This window comes from Pagrus major, chromosome 2 (genome assembly GCF_040436345.1).
Source record: "Pagrus major chromosome 2, Pma_NU_1.0".
In the NCBI taxonomy this organism is placed as follows: Eukaryota; Metazoa; Chordata; class Actinopteri; order Spariformes; family Sparidae; genus Pagrus; species Pagrus major.
The window spans coordinates 26740765-26759720 of record NC_133216.1 but is presented as its reverse complement, the minus strand read 5'-3'; the positions used below and the strand labels follow the sequence as shown (position 1 = coordinate 26759720).

The 18956-nt window shown below is 42.9% G+C and overlaps 1 protein-coding gene across 1 annotated transcript in view; it reads left to right on the top strand.

Moving 5' to 3' along the window:
- The first annotated feature begins 2538 nt into the window (after nucleotides 1–2538).
- Nucleotides 2539–18956, top strand: part of numbl (NUMB like endocytic adaptor protein) — a 63891-nt gene continuing 47473 nt past the window's right edge. The window contains exon 1 of the mRNA XM_073480573.1: nucleotides 2539–2770. The gene's annotated coding sequence lies outside the window, so the exon portion shown is untranslated. The remainder of the gene's footprint in view (nucleotides 2771–18956) is intronic.

Below are 18956 nucleotides of genomic sequence, written 5' to 3'. Positions count from 1 at the left end.
TGAGAGAAGAAAAAGCACATTCTTCTCTTTTTAGTTTCACGTAACGGAAAGTTGGAGCTTTTCTCTGCGTGTAAGACGCAGCTGGCTTCGGTTTATTGTAGAAGAATTGGCTCTTTTCGGTCCCAGACTCAGCCTTTTGTATTAGCACTAACACGGGACTGGTGAGGGGTTATTTCTACCAGGAGAGATGAGACATGATAAGAATATGTTAACGTTATGTTTGTGCAGTGAAACATCTATGGTTTTAATGGTTGTTGGTGTTGCTGAGTGAAAGATAATATAATGTTGTTGGAGTTAAGGCATACTAGGGACCACAGTGTGAACATTAAGGGACAGTTTCTCTGCCCAGTAGGCTTTTACTGTTTATCTTACACAGGCTGGAAAGCCTTAATTATACTGGAGCTTCACTGTTTTCTGTCTTCAACTGTTAGAATTCCCTGAGGATGTTTACTGGCAATTGTAACCTTATGTTTGTGTGTATTTTTAAGCTCATTTGGTATCACTTTGACATTTAGAGCAGGGCTGTACCAACCATTGTGGAGATTGAAGTCATGGCCTTTAAGGTTTTGAGGGGAATTCGGCAGGAATCTGAGAGTAGTTTACATTCTGCAGTTTTAGAGCCAATGTCATTAAAGATCCCCTCCAGACATTATTTGAGACGTATAAAAACGCCCCAAAGTATCCTGCTTGTATGTCCAGGTGTTAAACTGAGATAACAGGTGAGAACAGGAACGATTTCCCCCTTCAGCAGATAATGTGAAGACAGCCTTCGAATGTCAAACTCTGCACATGCATCATTCTGGACAGCTCACACATCACAGTGAAGAAACAAAAAGACATTTTTTTAAGTTGAGTATTTTAAGGGCAACAAAAAGTTTGAAATGTATTCAGCATTTCCCTATACCTGAATGTTTTTAATTTTTGACAGCCTTCAGAGGGATTTGAAACAAAATCTCAATTTTCTTTTTTTAAACTTATTTATACTCATACATTCAATTATTCAAGTGTTGGACCTCAATGAGTTTAGCATTAGTGATGTACAATTTGGATTTTTGCCAATATCTGATATAACGATATTTTCCAACTCATTTTGGCCCATTGCTGATACAGATACTGATACATGTACACAGTTTTTCCACCTACTGCTGACAACATCAAGTCTTTCCTGCAGTGGAAAAAAAACATTATTATGCCTGCTCTTAACTTGATGGCCCACTTGCAGACGCAGCCATACAAAGCTTTTCAAAATGTACACACTGACTGGGCAAAGTAAGAAAAACTACTATGCATCATCTTATCAGTCTGTCATATCGGCGGATGCCTATATTCCATTTTTAAAACCTTCTCCTGTGATATTATCGTGCATCCGTACTTGGCTTTACTCCACAGAGTGCATTTAACCTGCACTCAGAAAAATACTTTGCCTTAACAGTGACTTTAAGTATTTTAATTACACATATATTTTCCATTTATTAAGTTTTAAGTTCAATGTAAAGAGTCACTTTTAATGCGAAATGTTTCTATCAACCTGAGTCAATGTGAATAACACTTGAAAAATGTATTAACATTATGTTTATGTAGAAGCAAACACACAAGGTTTATGTATAAGTCTGCATTAATCTTATTTAATCAGACAGTTATTTAATCTATTCACATTGACTCAACATGATAACATTTTTTTTTTACTTTTAATTAAAATACTTAAAGGAGCACTATGTAATTTTGGAGAAGAAATTCAAACTCAGAATTTTAAAATTTACAATATTAATGAGGTAATAATACAGACCCGGAAATATGTATTTTTCCATAACTGAACAAACAAGCTGTTCTCAGAGGAAAGTAAGGTCCCTATAACACTGTTTGAAGCTAGAAAGGTGGCAGGGTCCGCCACATATAAACAAAGTTAAACAGTATTAAAGCGTGTTGTCCTTTAAGGTCAGTTTGTTTATTCAGTTCATTCAGTCATGAAAACAAAGAAAAGGAGTTTGTCTATTTAGTTTGTTTAGGCATAAAAAATAAAACCAGTCACTGAAGATCTTTCTCCTGTGATCTTGTTTGTGTAAAAGTTTCCCTGCTCGTGTAATGGTTTAAAGGCCTGATCTCAAGTTCACAGTGTTGACCTGCAAAGCATCTGCCCTGACAAAGCACCCTTGAGCAAGACACCTGTTCCCTAAACTCCCTGGAGCTTCTCTCCCCCAGCAGAAGGAGAAGTCCCCCCACAGGGATGAGTGGAGTAGCTCATCGCCACAGCAGCTCAGACGCCGCACGGTGGCGCAGTGGAGCGACTGAAACGGAGCCCTGCTGACTTTTTTTTTTCCTTCTCTGGAAAACATCAATGGGGAGAGTGTATTTGCATGTCCGGCCGTCTGTGCCAATGGGCGCACTGGGAAGGCTGGGTTAGCGGGTGGAGCCGGGGGAAGCAGCCCAGTAAGTGCACAGTCAACAACCAAAGCATCCGAGATTACTACAGATACACCAATTTCACCGAAATCTCCCTTGAAACGCTGTTGTGAACCTTTTTTTTTATATATTTTATTTTGTGTGTGTGTGTGTGTGTGTGTATGTGCGTGCGTGCGTATGCGTGTGCAGCAACCAGGTTGATTTGCGGCTCCACATCGCCTCCATACATCGCCCTCACAGCGCGGATGAAGAAGATTTTGTGACATTAACACATTCGCAGCATATTCTTGTGTGTAACGCGTTTTCCTGCCCGGGGTCCTGGATTTACACAGAGGAGGAGCGGGGAGCCGATCATCCGTCGTTCTCTTGGGTGAGTTCACTGGATTCCCGTCCAATCTGGCATCCCTGTTTACTGACACTTCCAGGGTTATTTGGACACCCGGTAATGCCTTTATAATGAATGAATCGGCGATCTGGGAGTGCTCGATTCACTCGTAATGAGGCTGAATACTTGATTGGTGAGTTATCGGGTCATTATAATGTTTGGATACAACTGCAGCGCTTTTTGGATATGGATCTCGCCGGCGGGGCCCATATGTGTGAAATGAATGAAATGTGGCAGCCTTTGATAGCGGTTTACACCCCTGATACATAACGAAAGAGAAATAAGTGGACTACTGTAGTGATGGGCTGTTACACAGAACTACCGGCACACAGTTAGTCTCAGTGCCTTATTGGGATACTCCAATGGAGCCATATGAATTTTAAAAAAGCTGTAACTTCAGGCCTAATGTTGAATTATAGCTCCTTATTATGATGATCATGATGGCCAGTTATTACCAGGAATTTCGGCGATTGCGTCATGATTGGCGTGGGAGTGAGATAATGTGACATCGATTGAGCTGTAATGACTCGCTTTGATTGCTGGGTAATTATTTGTTCTCAGGCTGTTTGTGGGATTTTTTTTTCTTCCTCCAGGACAGCATGGCAACTGAAACACGCGCCCTGAGTTTGAATATGTGCGACCATAATTCTACCTGACTGCAGGATTATCTCAGCCTGCCTCCATTGCAACACGCTGTGCGCCCTAATTGTCTTCTGGGTTTGGTTGCATCATTTTCATCAAACTTCTTCCAGAGCTTAGTCTTTGGGGCTGCAGCTCACTGTGATCTCTCCCACACTTCTTGTTCCCTGACATGAATGGGAGATTCAGAGAACATGAGAGCAAAAAAAAAAAAAAAAAAAAGTATGGCATTCAAATGACTCAGAAATTGCAGTTATAACGCACACACTTGGCACATGCCTTCGTATATAGGCCCCAGTAAATGCATGCGGCTCTTTTGTCTGTGGAGCTCCATCTGTTCCATGACATGGCATTCCTCAGACAGTCAGTCATGCTGTTAGGGGGTGGTCTACCCTGATCCACTGCCAGAGCGAGAGAGAGCGAGTGTGTCACATGGGGTTTATTAAGAGAGTAGGTGCAGGGATCAGGGTGTCCCAGCCCACAAGCCTTAGACCACCTGCACAGACAGCTCCTGGGCTGGGCCGGAGGGCTAGGGTAAACTCAGGAGCAGGCTCAGTGAAGCTCTACGTCTGGCCTGAGGTTAGGCCGGGGGGATGGCACGGTTCAATCTGGAGCGGGAGCTACATTAATGCAAGCTTTGGTTTAGAGCTAGGGCTAAAGGAGGGCCAGGTTTGGTCTTTAAATGGGCTGGAGGTGGCTAGATTTGGTCCAACGTCTGGGTCAAATAGCTGAGAGAAAGGTTAGGTTTTGCATGATGCTCGGGCTAGTAGTCTTGGTTTGGTCTTGGATTGGAGCTGAAGGAAGACAAAAATTTGTTCTCGAGCCGTGACTAGAAGAAGGCTATTGGTCCAGACATAATGATAGAGACGGCAATGTTTGTCCTGGAGCTGGGACTAGACGAAGGCAATGTTTGTTCTAGGGTTATGACTGGAGGAAGGCTAAGTCACGTCCAGAATTTGGGTTAGAGGAGGGCTAGATGTGGTCTGGTTCTGGGTCTAGAAGAAGGCTAGATGTGGTCTGATGTTGGGGCTAAAGAGGCAAGATTTGGTCCAAAGTTTGGGTCAGATAGCCTGAAGAAAGGTTAGGTTTGGCTTAAAGGTCAGCTAGAAGGAATCTAGGTTTGGCCTCGGGTCAGGGCTGAAGGAAGACTAAATTTGGTCTAGAGCTGTGGCGAGAAGAAGGCTATTTGTTGAGAAATAGGACAAGAGGATGGCAAGATTTGGACCAGAACTGGGTCTAGAGGAAGGCTAGATTTGATCTGATGTTGGGGCTAAAAGGGTCTAGATCTGGTCCAAAGTTTGGGTCAGACAGCCTAGAGAAAGATTATGTTTGGCTTAAAGCTACGGCAAGAAGAAATCTTGGTTTGGTCTCAGGACGGGGCTGAAAGGAGACTAAAATTGGTCTACAGCTGTGACTAGAAGTTGGCTTTTGGTCCAGAAATAGGACCACAGGAAGGTTAGATTCGACCTCAAGCTGAGGTGCTAGAATTTCAGAAGTCCAAACCAAGGCACTCCTGGATACAAATCGACCGTGATGTAGCTAATCAGTGTTGCAACTCAGTCGTCACAGCTAGAACATAATTACACCACCCCCGTCACACAGCAGTACACACACATAAATGCATACGCATACACACTATCCATTTCCCCTTAGACCATTTCCCCTCTTCCACTTCTCTGATTGCTGCATTAGGACTTGGCTGTCTTTTGTTGTCCACACACACACACACACACACACACACACACACACACACACACACACACACACACACACACACACATGCACAAACGCAAGGGGGAGGGTGGTTGCAGCTGAGACCACAATACAACGGGGATCAAAGGTCATCCAGCTGGCCAATCAGGGTGCAGTCTGGGTTGGCTGGTGGCGGAGGAGGGCGTTGCCCCCCTTTGTGCTGGTCAGGGTGGGTCTGCTAAACAAGCGGCTCCACTTCCAGCCCCGGCCCTGCCACTGCCGCCGGCAGGCACACTGTGCTTCCTCAGCCTCTGGACACTATTAGACTGCAGGTCAGACTTTTGCCCAGTTTAGAGGAAGTCCTTTATTGATTTATGACTAGATATTTGGCATGTAATCAGCTTCTTCTTGAAAAACTTGAACTCTTGAGCCTTTGTGGAGAAAGGATAGAAGCACAAAAAGTTAGGATTTGAACTATAAACTGACTATTGTGCCGCACATGGGCTGATACAGTTTAGAGGATTCACAGCGTTCCATTGGTACTGTGCTTGCATGTGCTGTGCATTTGAATATGTGTGTGTGTGAGTGCGTTAATGAATGAAAACCTGCTATCAAAACCCTTTAATTGACTACACAATTCTATTTCTGGAGGTGGGATTAATTAAAGAAAAAAAAAACATAACGAGATTTGAAGTACTTAAAAGATGGTGAGGGGAGGGCGGATGAAAGAGTGAAGTGGTGGAAGAGGAAGTGCTTTAGAGACGAGCAGGGTGTTTTGGGACGAGAGAGAAATTAGGAGAGGCAGAGAGAAAGATCGAGGCTGCAGAGTGACAGTATGGAAGAACAAGAGAGAGACGGACCGAACAGAAGGGAGAGCGAAAAGTGGGAATGAGCCAACAGGGACACAACAGGGAAACCATTTGGTCACTGTCTTTAGTCTGTGGCAGACTCTCCTCTCCTTGTTGGATGTGATCATGTCAGTCTGCACAGAACCTGCGACACAGAAGATGTACTTGTCTTCTAACGTTTACTACCATGTCATCCTCCCTCTTACTCTCTCTCCATCACTCTCACACGCACTCTTCCAACTCTGCTGTCTGAGGCCTAAGTGCCTTCAGTATGTGCTGAGTGGAGTTATCTGATTTCTGCAGGCTAGTTAAATGCAACCGCTCCTTTCTCCCATATAGTTCCATTACTGCACACGCTAATGGCATGCCTACAGTGCAAAAAAAAACAGGCCTATTGTTGTGTCTATGTGTCTGTTTGTGTGCGTTGATGGGCTTTTATTGCCGCGCATTATGTTGATCTGGATTGATAAATGATTGGAGCAATGGATTTTGAACGCTTGTCTAGCGGACGCTCATGTGTGAAGGTAGCGGTTTGTGTTTTTCTCTGTGTGTTTGACCATGCGTGTGTGTGTGCGTGTTTCCCTGGCGATCAGCAGTTTATTTCTTTGCTTCAGCGGCGTTTTTTCTCTGCAGATAACAAGGAAAGTGGAAATGGGTCTTTCTCGGCAGCCACAAATCCAAGTAGAGCGCTCATTGCAACTAATAACTGTCACTTTGAGTTGCGAGGGTTGCATTTTTTGTCTCATTGGCCTCGTGATTTATTTTTTGGTGATGACCTACTTCAGCCTGTTTAGCTGTTGAAGCTCAGATGCAACAACTCGATGAGGGACGTGTGTGAAAAAAAAAACTGTAATGCTAAAAAAAAAACACGCCTCTGAAGCATTACATCCCTCCCACAGGGTCTGATTTGATCTGGTCCTTTCCAGGCTTTTAGCAACTGCTTTGCTTTCTGCTTGTCGATTGTTTTCACACAGTTTGTCCCAAATGACGCCTCGAACCGACCATGAATGTCCAATACAGAATGCTTTTAAACCCATACCTCCCTCTGCACTGTGAACACTCTGCTCTCGTGGCTTTGCATGGCTTACAGAGGAGGTTTAACAGTCTCACTGTGACATTCATGGCAGAATGAACCTATTAGCTATCTTGCTGACAGTTAGATGAGAAGATCCATATCACACTCGCATCGAGGGATAAATAGCTTAGCTTAGCATAAAGACTGGAAGCAGGGGGAGACAGCTATCTCTGTCTAAAGGTAAAAAGAAAATCTACATACCAGCACCTGTAAAGCTCACTACTTAACACATTATCTCAACTGTTTAATGTGTACAAAAACTGAAGAGTGAAACTGCTGCCAGTCTTTGTGCTAATGCTACGTTCACATCATATGGGATGGGTTGTAGAGATGGGAGAGATTACCATGTTAACGCTGGGGATAAAAATGTTGTAGTTCCAACAGTAAAATTCCTACCCCATCTCCTCAGGCCTCCCTCCAGGGCCACGCCTTCAAAATGAATGAAAGCGCACTGCCTGACTACGCTGACTGCTCCGTAGCTCGTGCTAGCCAGCTGGGAGATGTGTGTGAGTGGCTAGTTTGCTTCGGTCAACACAGCTCATGAACTTACCTCAGTCCGAAAAGGCTGCCCAGTGCGGGAGTTACTGCTCTTTGCCGTGGCTGTGTGCTTTGTGCTACTGTGTTAGCTGCTGAACAACAGGCTCATGGCCTTTGTACTGTCAGCGCAGTGCATCTTTGTTGTCGCTAACCGTATCCAATTGACACATGTCTCAATCACATGTAAGAAAACACCTGATATTATCATAAACTATTGTTAGTACTCACCGCTGTCAAGCTAGCATGTTAGCAATGGGAACATTTGGCTGCATTCTCTCTCTCTCTGCCATTCTTGTGAGATTAGCTCGCTTAGCTTTAGCAATATAGCCAAGCCTTGTGGAAGATTCTGTTCATGTGCAATGATTTCATTGGCAGATATGCGATGGGGAGGCAGGTAAATAGGTAGACAAGCAGGTAAGTTGTCCAATCATTTCCTTCGATCTGAATGAAATGATTGGACAAGCTTATTAGAGGCCTGCAGCAGCCACAGGCACCAGATTATTTCCTTTTTTTGTCAGAATATTTGATTTATTGATTGCTGTCAACATTTTCTACAAATATGACAAAACTGCTTCTAAAATAACTTTCCAACCCTTATTTTAATTACATTGATCAAAGGTGATGTGAGTCACCCTTATTTGTTTGGTTGTCAGGCATAATACCTGAATGGTAAGTCTGATACAACAGAGCGGTCAGAAACAGCTGAATGTTACTTGGATGTTGACATGAAAACTTTCTACAAGTTTGAAACCTGTAATTATGATGTCTCCAATATGAATGCGGCATAAGCTAAGCTAGGAACCATCTATTCCTTTAAGAAATCAAATATAATATAAAAATTTGACATTATTTGCAGAATTTCTACTTGTAAATTGTGTAGCAGCATTTATTTTAAGCAATATATAAGAAACAAAAAGTAATACAAAAACTGGAAATTCCTTTCAATTACCACATTACCGACAATAAAACATACAACCTGTTGTGTTTACACTTTGGCATGTGATTATGAGCTGTCAGAGGTGGTGAGCTGTTCCTTTAAAGAAGTGTGGCGATCATGAATGTTGCCAGTATGATTCCTCCGACCAGGTAGGAAATTAAGGGTCGGAAATGATTGAGTAAGGCCTGTCCTTCTCTTCACAAACTGTATTAGTGTCCTTGAGCTGAGCCCCATTCCCTGTCTGAAGATTAGCTGTTCTTGACCAAGTTAGATTACATTTAGCTGTGTGAGGGTATGACCGGATTGCAAAGCAGTAAAGGTGCTTTCAACTTTCCGTGCATTAAAAGAAATGATTGCATAATCGGGATTCTCCATTTGATCTATCTGTGGTGGTAAATGAGCCCAGATGGCCTGTCTGCACTATGATACATCTGAGGAACGCTGCCATTCTTAGTTTCTAATCTTGTGTGATTTACAGTAGCTACAGCCCACGTACAATAACTCTCTACTACTCTTCTCTGTTATAACTCCAAGACTGTGCAGGGTGTGTGCAGCTGAGCTTTAGTCTCAGCGTGGAAAAAAACACTATTTAATACGACGCTGGCTTCTTCTCTGCACTATTTCAGAGTGACGCAGAGGGAGAGAGATTGTTAGCGTCAGACAGAACCTAAGTTAAATCTTCCAGAGCACAGAGGGGCCTATTCACTGTGCTATGTGAAGAGTGGAGAGGGAGAGAGAGGCGGAAAGAGGGAGAGAGGTGGCAGTGAGTGAAGTGGGGAGGAGCGGGGTGACTACACTTAAAGTGGTTTTTACGGTTGATGGTTTGCATCTGTGCGCTGTGTGATGTGTAGCTCCACAGGCCTGTCTGAAGCAGAGACAGAGTGAAGGGTGGAGGACAGCTGATGGCAGTCTTCTGCTCATAGAGGACACATATAGGAAACACATATAGTAATCGAGCTCTGCATCGGTGTGTGTGTGCGTTTGTGTTTGTGTGTGTGTGTGTGTATTTGGGTGTGTGTGAGTCAGAAAGAGGGGGGAAAGTCAGTTTGTGTGGGAAAGCAGCCACATGTTACCTCCAGCTGAAAAAAGAATGAGTCACCGGAGAAACGAGTACACGTCTTCAGCTTTGTTTTCGTGCGCATGCATACTGTATGTGTGCACATATACAATGTATGTGTGTGCGCAGTGGTGTGCATGTGACAAAACAAGGCCTGGCAAAAATAAAGGTCATGACTGTGCATCAAAACTGTTCAAAATGCCTCCACATGGTGAAGGAATGACACTGGTGAGGTGGTGTGATGTATCATTGTCAGAACACTCAAATACCAGTGTTAGTGTCGACCTCAAAAATCATATATTGGTTGGGCTGTGAGGTCATTGCTTATGTCAGCTACTGTTTATTGGGAAATAATTGATACCTTGAGCTAACAGTTGGTTAAGACTTAATACCCAAGTTGACTTTACTAATTGTTTCTTGTAAGGCAGCAACTGCTTTGTTTAGCTGTTGTTGTTCAAGAACTACAACTCTTGGTGAAAGGATAAAATGACTCTTACTGGGTAATGAAAAGCATAACAGGAACACAGAGCTCTCCCTGGGTTTTTGTTACAGTGTGTTACTTTCAGCTGGACTCTTTGTTTCGCTACTTTTGGCACTTCTTAGGTGATCTTCGGTCACCGTAGTAAATCAGGCACTTTTATTGCATCCAGAACTTCAATCTGATGTTTCCCCTCCGTGACCTTAATGTGATCATGTTATTTATGTCTCTGTGATGGAGAGCAGAGATAAAATTGGGAAAAAACACAAAACAAGATTTTATCCGGGGAACATACTGACCAAATAAAACTCTATTGCTGGACATCAGTCATTACCTTACCTCTGTCCCATGAAATTTAGTTAGTATAGTAGTTTTTAATTTTTTGGCTTTGCTGACGGCTGATATTACATACTTTGAGAGAATCGAGTCATCACTGATGCCAGAGAAAAACAAGGAATCCTTTGTGTTTTGGTTCACAGACTCCTCCAGATTCCTCTTGTAATTTTTACCGTAATCACAGTAATAAATCCACCTGTACAAAATTAGTGGCCGAGGGAGAGATTACTCTTGTAAGCGGCACGTGTTGTTTTCTGCTAGGACTGGTTTGTGGCTCGCCTCCTGCTACAGTATGCTTGTAAATGTGTAAATGTGCCAGCGAGGCTTTCAGTTTATAAAACATCCTTTCTGTTTACCGGCGCTATGACTCATGGTTGTTATGGCGAGGAGCTCTGACAGCAACGCAGCTGATTAGGAGCATCTGACTCCACATGACTGTACTCCGCTCTCTCTCTCTCTTCTCTCTCTGCCTCCATCAGTCTGTCGCTCCTCGTCTCTGCCTCTCTTTCCTTTCTTGCTGTCTTTTTATTTTCTCACCTTTTTCTGCTCTGTGATGCTCTGCGATTGCTTCTTTGGCCAGGTGTCACTCTGTCTTTCATTTGTCTGTTCGTTCACTCCTCCGTGATTCATTGTGTGTTTTTTCCACGTCTCCTCCTCCTCGTCACGTCTCTCGCTGTAGTTCTGCAGCGCTCAACAACCTTTAATATACCGCATATAGATTTTCTTATCACACCATTGCCCTTCACTACTCCTCTTCTCTGCTCTCAGTCCCATCCTTCTGCCTGTCTTTCTATGGTGGCCAGCTGCACGCCAGATGAGGCCCACTCTCCCAGCTGTTGGCATCGTGATCATGAAGAAAAGAGGACTGAGGTGGAAATCATTTCTCCTGAAACTGAAGGCGTAGTAATCCTCATAATACATGTGAGAAGGAGACAAGGAGGAAAAGGAAGAATACAAAAAAGCACACCAAAATTATTAACCAAATCCTAGTGGAGGGATTTTTTTGTAATATCCTGCCATAAAATAAGAGACTATTAAAACTGATTAGCCATATATGAGAGAAGCCAGTCATTAACACTGTAGTGAGGACCACAGACACACTGTTAATCCCTATGGGAACATTAAAGCGATGACACAGAAGATAAAAATGTCATTAAATAGTGTAAGGTCACTTTTGAGTACCACAGATAGACTTTGCTGTAACTTTAGAGGCTTATTGCACTTATTAGAAACCACATCACAGAGATGCAGAAGAGTATGCAACATCCCAGCAAGACTTTACGACAATGTATTCAGCAAAATCCTCATATTGATTGGTTGGTTTTGTTGTGTTTGAGGTATAGAAGGGAAAGGGAAACAAGGCTACACCCTGAATTGTAAGTAGGAATACAATAGGTGAGGAGGTAGGGGTGTGAAGGAGAGGAAGAGGAGTTTCACTGCTGAGTGAAAACATATCAGCCATTCGTAACCTTTCAGGTGCTTAAAGTGAGAACAATGCTCGGAGAAACCTTTCAACCCACACAGCCGGTGTTCCTCTCTCCCTCAAAGCGATAGCTGGACATTTTTGGGAACAAAGCCTATATGATAAAACTGATACCACTCCTCTGTATGTCCACTAAATATGGGGAACAGCAGCAGTCGATTAGCTTAGCTGGTAGCAGGAGGAAACAGCTAACCTGGCACCCCTAAAGCCTATTAATTCACTATACATAGATATACATACATATTTTGGCCTCTCAGAGTCAAACCATGCTGCGTTGATATGCATCTCCATTCATAGGTTAAAGGTACAGAACATTAAAATTCAATAACATCTTCAACAAGAATGGTAATAAATAACAGTTTTGATATAATAACGTCTACACTGTATGTATTGTTGCAGATATCTACTGAAGATAGCATGCCAGCTAACCCTGGCCCGTCACAGTCCAAAGCTCTTGCACTAGTGGTGTAAACACCAACATCCCCCCATCACTCCGCGGTCCCATCTGGACCACTAGCTGCACGGCTAACTGAGCTAATTACCTAATGGCAGCTATAGTTAGCAGTAGCAGTTACTCTGGTGATATGCCGTCCCCTATTTGTTTGGAGTATGATTTCGACAAGTGGCCAGTTCTTACATATCGCACCTTTTAAATGTGCCAAGTTCTGCTCGACATGAATCATCTCTGGATTCAGGTCAAGCCAAGCAAGCATGTGTATGAAAAAGGGCTACAAGTTGTTCAAAGAGCCAGGCTAGCTGTTCCACCTGCTTCTTTGTACCAAGCTAACGTCAATTGTGTTGTAGTACTCATCTTATATAATGGTCACAACAAATATTAGAAAAAAGACATGCATTTTATACTTCATTACATATAAAATGTAATATTTTTTGGCTGAAAGTAGCCTATAATTAGCACAAGTGTTCGCTCATTTACCCTTAACGTACTTTGAACTTCAACCAGAGAGTGTTTAATTGCTTCAAACTATGTGGAATAAGCCAGTAAATATTGTCTGCCACAAAAATTGTTCTTTTTACAAGAGAATAATGAAATGTAAGACGTAAAAAAAAAAAAAAAAGAAATCTGCAAAATGGGTCCAGGAGAATCCAAATCATCCAAACTGGTTTTCACACGACAGCAGCCACTTGCTGTCTCAGATGGATGAGGCTGGAGGCCAAGAGGAAAGAGGTGAGGAGCCATTGTAGTGCTGGAGAGATGGACAGAGCAGAGGGAGAGATGAAAGGAGGGAAGATGGAGGAGGGAGAGGTGTCTTGTTTCGCCACAGCCACGGTGAAAAAACAAAGAAAACAACCGTGGAGATTGTTGATTCTGTTGGCATTTAGAGTGGATTGTTCCTGTCGTGACTGCTTATATGCTGTGAGGCAAATATTTTGTGAAAAGAGCAATAGAAAGCAACATTTTGATTGATTGTAGGTCTTTACACAAGAACCATATTGGACTGTATACAGCTGTTAGGCAGCGCCTGACCTGCAGACCTCTCCTCCACACTCTGCTCTCTTCCTCCCCTAATTTCTTTTATAACCCTCCCTCTTTTTTTTCCAATTTCCTCTCAGCGCTCCGTTGTTTAAAAGCTCCCTCTGTCTTTTCTCTTCTGGTCTTTATCTCTCTCTGTCCTCTCCCTTTCCTCTCAAAACATCAATTTCTTCATCTAGCTCACTTTCCCCTCTTCTCTCTGTCTGCCTCTCCCGGTCAGGGGAAGTGGCAGTCGCTGCCTGCTGGCTCCCAGAGGAACAGACCTGCCTTTGTCTGTCTGCACTGTAGGAAGATGAGTAGCCCGTCCACCCAGTAAGCCCAGAAAGCCCAGTAGGGATTCAGGGCTTGTCTGCGGCGAGCCAGCCACCCAGAACGCTTGTAAATCAGCCAGCCACTCAAGCCTGGGCCTCTCCGGTCTGTATAGCTAGCTAGCCAGTCTGTCAGGTATTATGTTAGGAACTCGTGGCTACTAGACAGGCTGGATGGGAAAGCATGGTGCAGACGGAGACATAAAGACTGCAGACCCTGGTGAGATGTTTTCCAAGCATAACCAAAATGTGCAGTGACTTTGAATCCTGAACAGATGCCATTCAAAAACTCCCCTTCTTACTTGGAGAAATGACAGAATGTGAAATAATGGCAGCCAGATTTATTACCTCATGCCTTTAACTGAGAGCGACCGGTGGGAACTGGCAGATGTTTAACAAGGCTACGTGACATCATGGCACTCGTATAGTACCTGTTTTTGTGTTCATTTTACATGTCGAATGCAATTAAAATGCATTTGTCATGCATGACTGTTAGCTTCCACGAAGTAGGATTGTATGATGATGCTACTTGATGTGTGATAGAGAAAAACACCTACAGTTCATACACAGATAGGAGGGGCAAAATTATTTTAGTGTTTTTTACTGTGTTTAAAATAAAACACAAGGGCTGTGATGTTGAGTTACTGACATACTGACCTGAAAACAGTAGGCCTATCCTCACTCCACAAGAGGTTCCCTGTTAATGTGCTGAGAAGAGTTGCAGTTGTAGCCTGTAAGCTACAGGAGTTAATCCAATAACAGTTAGACATTTTGGGAAATGCACTTACTCAGGCCTACGTCTCACTTTCATGTCTCTTTTAAATATGATACAGCCAGCAGCTGGTTAGGTTAGCATAGCACAAAGTCTAGAAAATAGCTCGCCTGGCTCTCTCTCCTACACTGTTCTTTATAGATTAAGGTTGCTCTGAGGTTAATGTTATTTGCCTAGTTTCGCTGAGATGATAAGTCAGTAGTGTTTGGCAATGGGACGATTACAAGTGATGCTCCAGATCAACTAAATAAATAAACAAAGAGGTCATGAAACTACGACACCAGCTTATTCTGTGGCATGTGGGCTTATTATCTATCTGTACGAGCTCATATAACCTCCCTCCTCTTATTGGAAATGGTTCCTTTATCTTCACAAACTTCTTCTGCCAACCATATCCAAGCCCATTTTTGGTTTGGAAACCAAACACATCCAGTAGGATTGATTTTATGTTATGTTTAAAAGCTGAAACTACTTTACATCATTACACACACAACATGATCCTCATTGAGATCACTTTCTCAGCTTTGACTACACTCTGAAATTACTCTACAAGCATGATGAAATCCAGAATAAAGCCAAAGTGCTCTCTCTCTCCCTCTCTCTCTCTCTTTTAGTTATGTTTTAATGGATGAGGCTCCAGGCACCTCATGCTTCAACAAGCCTTAACAAGGAGATCAATAGAAAGTATATAGACTGTCCTCCCACAGGCTGTGTCTGCTCTCGCCTCGGATCACAGAGGAATATTGTGGAGATGCCAAGGCGACACGCCGCCAGCGCGGAAATGATTTGATGTAATGGGAACACTATGGTGTGATTAGTGGAGCCTCTCCCTTTATCTCTCACCCTGTAACACCACTTCACCCTCTGTCAAGTCAGTATGCCAGGAGAGGTGAACGGGCATTTGCCATTCTCTTAAAGGTCCCTCCCCCCCTCCCTCGACATCACCCCTTGCCTACCTGTTTTCAAAGGATGGGTGACAGTCGAGTAGTGTGGGTCATGAAAACAGAAGAGTTGGGATGGTAAGCGTTTGTGAGGGGAATAAAAATAAATGTCTGCGGGGCTGAACAGCAGTCTGACTCAGTCACGTCCTGGATCGTCCAGTTCACCAGATGGCTGCTTTACATGTGCAGAGAGAACAGACCAAGACACACCAGACTCTCCGTTCCTGTGTGTGTATGTGTGTTTACATGCTAGCCGTCCTATGTTGCACTCTGTGCGCCACATAGGGAATGTGTTTTTGCTCTTGCTCCGCATTCCTGAGAGCCAGAGGAAAATCTCAACCCCTTTTAACCCCCCTTCTCAGCTGTAGACCAGCTTTGAAGTTTTTTTTCTCATTCTCTTCTCTCACATCTACACACACACACACACACACACACACACACACACACACACACACACACACACGCACTCACACTCTTACACACTCTGCACAGCTTCTTCCCTCACATGGATTTTTGTTTACATCCTGGCAGCCAACTCCCACAGCACATGTAACAGACAGACAGAGGCCGTATGGATCGTGTAGGCATGATCTCCTGCCGAGGTGTTGCTTCGTCAAGCTGCGTTTGCATGGGATGATGATTTGGCTACAAAGTCTCAGTTTTGGCACAAATACCTGTTGAACGATTTTTTTAAAAAAAACAACGTGTTGGTTTCTTATCCTCTCCCTTCCCTGTCCCTGCAGACATGTTTTGATGGACAGATTTCCAGCTGCTGCATGTACCCCCACTGCCTGTGAAGTGTATCTAGGCCTGTTTATGCACATATATTGATATTATATTGTTATCAAGATATGAGATGGTATATCTTGTTAGATTTTGGATATCGCTGTATTGCGATATGGCATAAGTGTTGTCTTTTCCTGGTTTTAAAGTGCAGCCCACGGAGCGGCTGCCTATGAAGTGCAAGTCTGTTTATACATGCTGTCTATGTCGATGTAGTTCTGTGATGTCTGCTGTGCATTGTTTCCACAGCTAGTGGGGAGAATTTCTGATCCATATCTTGTTCTCTGGCAACACCTTAATCTTTTGATCCCCATACTGCCTTTTGCATAATGTAACTCTGAATATGAAAAGCTAAGTTTACCTGCGTGTGTGTGTGCTTCTGTGTCTCGTTTAGTGACTGAGATGAGATGTTCAGAGTTCTGATGAGGCCCGTACAGAAACCGTCCTATACATGCATAATGTATGCACATTCACATCCCCATTATGCTCTGTTGTGCATCGCTCTACACTCATTTCTTTCACACAAATCCCTCAGCACACATCTACAGTTTTTAAACCTTGACTAACATGCAAAAAAAATCTTCTAATCTAAGTGTTTGCCTCAGGCGCCAGCTTTACAAAGTAAAGTTGGGAGAGATTTGGTTAGGCCCCCCAGTGTGCTGTGTGGGCTCCTCCTTCCCATGTGTATCAGTTGATTACTGTATATGTGTGTCTTACAAGATATGAAACAGAAATATGCATTGTTATGGAAACAAAGATGAGACATAAACAGTGTTCAGTAAGTGTTATATTGCAGCACACATACATACAAATCATTTCGCCTCATATTCAGCCTCAATACCTTATCATTATTCTCTTTTAGCTAGGGCTGCACCTAACGATTGTTTTTGCTATCAATTAATTTGCTCATTATTTTCATGATTAATCAATCATTGATCAAAACATGTTTAACAAACAGTCCAAAACCCAAAGACTTTTCATCTAAAATCATAAAATGACAAGGAAAGGTAGTGAATCCTTCCATCAAGGAAGCCGGAACCAACAAATATTTGACATCTTTGCTTGAGAAATGACTGAAATGAGTAATCTATCATCAAAAAAGTTGGCAATGAATTTTCTTTCAATCAACCGAATAATCGACTAATCATTGCAGCTCTACTTTTTACACTGTCCCTCCTCTTAAAGATATTTCAGTGTTAGTATCACAAGACAACACATTAAAACAGTATTCAAACAGTACAGACAGTATTAGGAAATTGAATCACCAAATGAGAAACTCTTTGTATTTATTTAGCAAAATGTATTCCTTGCAGGTACCATTCTTATGGCATTAAGCAGTCGTGAAGTGTTCCTCAAGTACACACTCAAGACCATCTGTGTGTTTGTAAGTCATAAAGCCCCCTGTGTGTGTGAATCTGTGCATGGCTCTATGTAGGTCTGTGTTATCTAATACAATCTGTCCCTATCTAATATTCACACTGCTTACCCTCGAGGGTAAAGAGACAGAGGAGAGGAGAGGAGAGGAGAGGAGAGGAGAGGAGAGGAGAGGAGAGGAGAGGAGAGGAGAGGACTTTGCTTGCCAATAAACAGAACTCTTCCTGGAAGTCTCCTGACTTTAAAAGGGAATCTTACACAAAACAGATTTAATACACACACGCACACACACTGGCAAATGCTGTTGCACTCAGTTAGCCAGTCCCCAGTACAGTACAGTGTGTCTGCGCTGTGCTGCAGAAGTACATGGATTAAAACACAAGTTTGAGAAGCATATATTTGCAAATGACGGAAGACACACTCTCGCCCAGAGGCTGTAGTTGCAAGACATTTTCTTAATTTTCTCAATCAGCCTCTTACTATAAGCGAGGGTGACCTACATTAACACACATTTTTCTGCCAATTTGCAACACTTGGTTAAATCACTGGAGAGATACAGCATTCTGCATCTTGTTTGGTATGAAGTGGGAAGGGCTTAGTTGGAAAAAGGCGATGGTTATTTCTGATTATTTTGCCAACACGTTCTCAGTCCCGACTTGTCAAGTACGGCAGCTTGATCCGTGGCCTCAAGCTTCAAACTATGACGCTCTAACTTCTCCCCTAGCATCAGTTTTTGACTGTTATTACGTGACGTTACAAACAGCCACGGTTTGGTTAGGTTTAGGCTCCGGAAGTACATGGTTAGGTGAGGGAAAAGATCATACTTTGGGATAAAATAACTTCATCCTCTTTCATAAGTCAGCTACATAGCATAACTTAAAAAACAAATCCCTCTTGGTCACGATCAAGACACCTCACAGTAAGGGGAGCTTGAGTGACACTACAGCGTCAACCAGAGAAGTGTAAGGCGACTGATGGGGCTGCTGTATTCGACGCATGTGAGAGTGAGAACGGGTTGTTGTTTGCTTATGCTGCCACTTGATTACTATACTTCTCGTGAGACATTCGATTAATAAATAACAACAATGTTGATGTTTTTCCAAACTTAAACATCTTATGCAGTATAGTGGAATTTAGTTATGAATATTTAATGCTACTTAGGTTTTGAAACCACTTTTTCAGGGGCTTTAAGAACGTGCCTGGATAAAGTGTGAGTAGCAGAGGAGATTGAAGGACAGAAGAAGCTTTTATAGACTGACAGAAAATCACTTTGCTTCCTTTTAATAGAGTCCGTCTGCCCTGCGATGTGCTATAGCATGGGCAAATCACACTTCATTTAACCTATATTGTTTGCTTGTGTTGTTGAGGTCGTAAACATGTTGATGTAGTTATTCCCCAGTGTGTGTTATAAAAGACAAT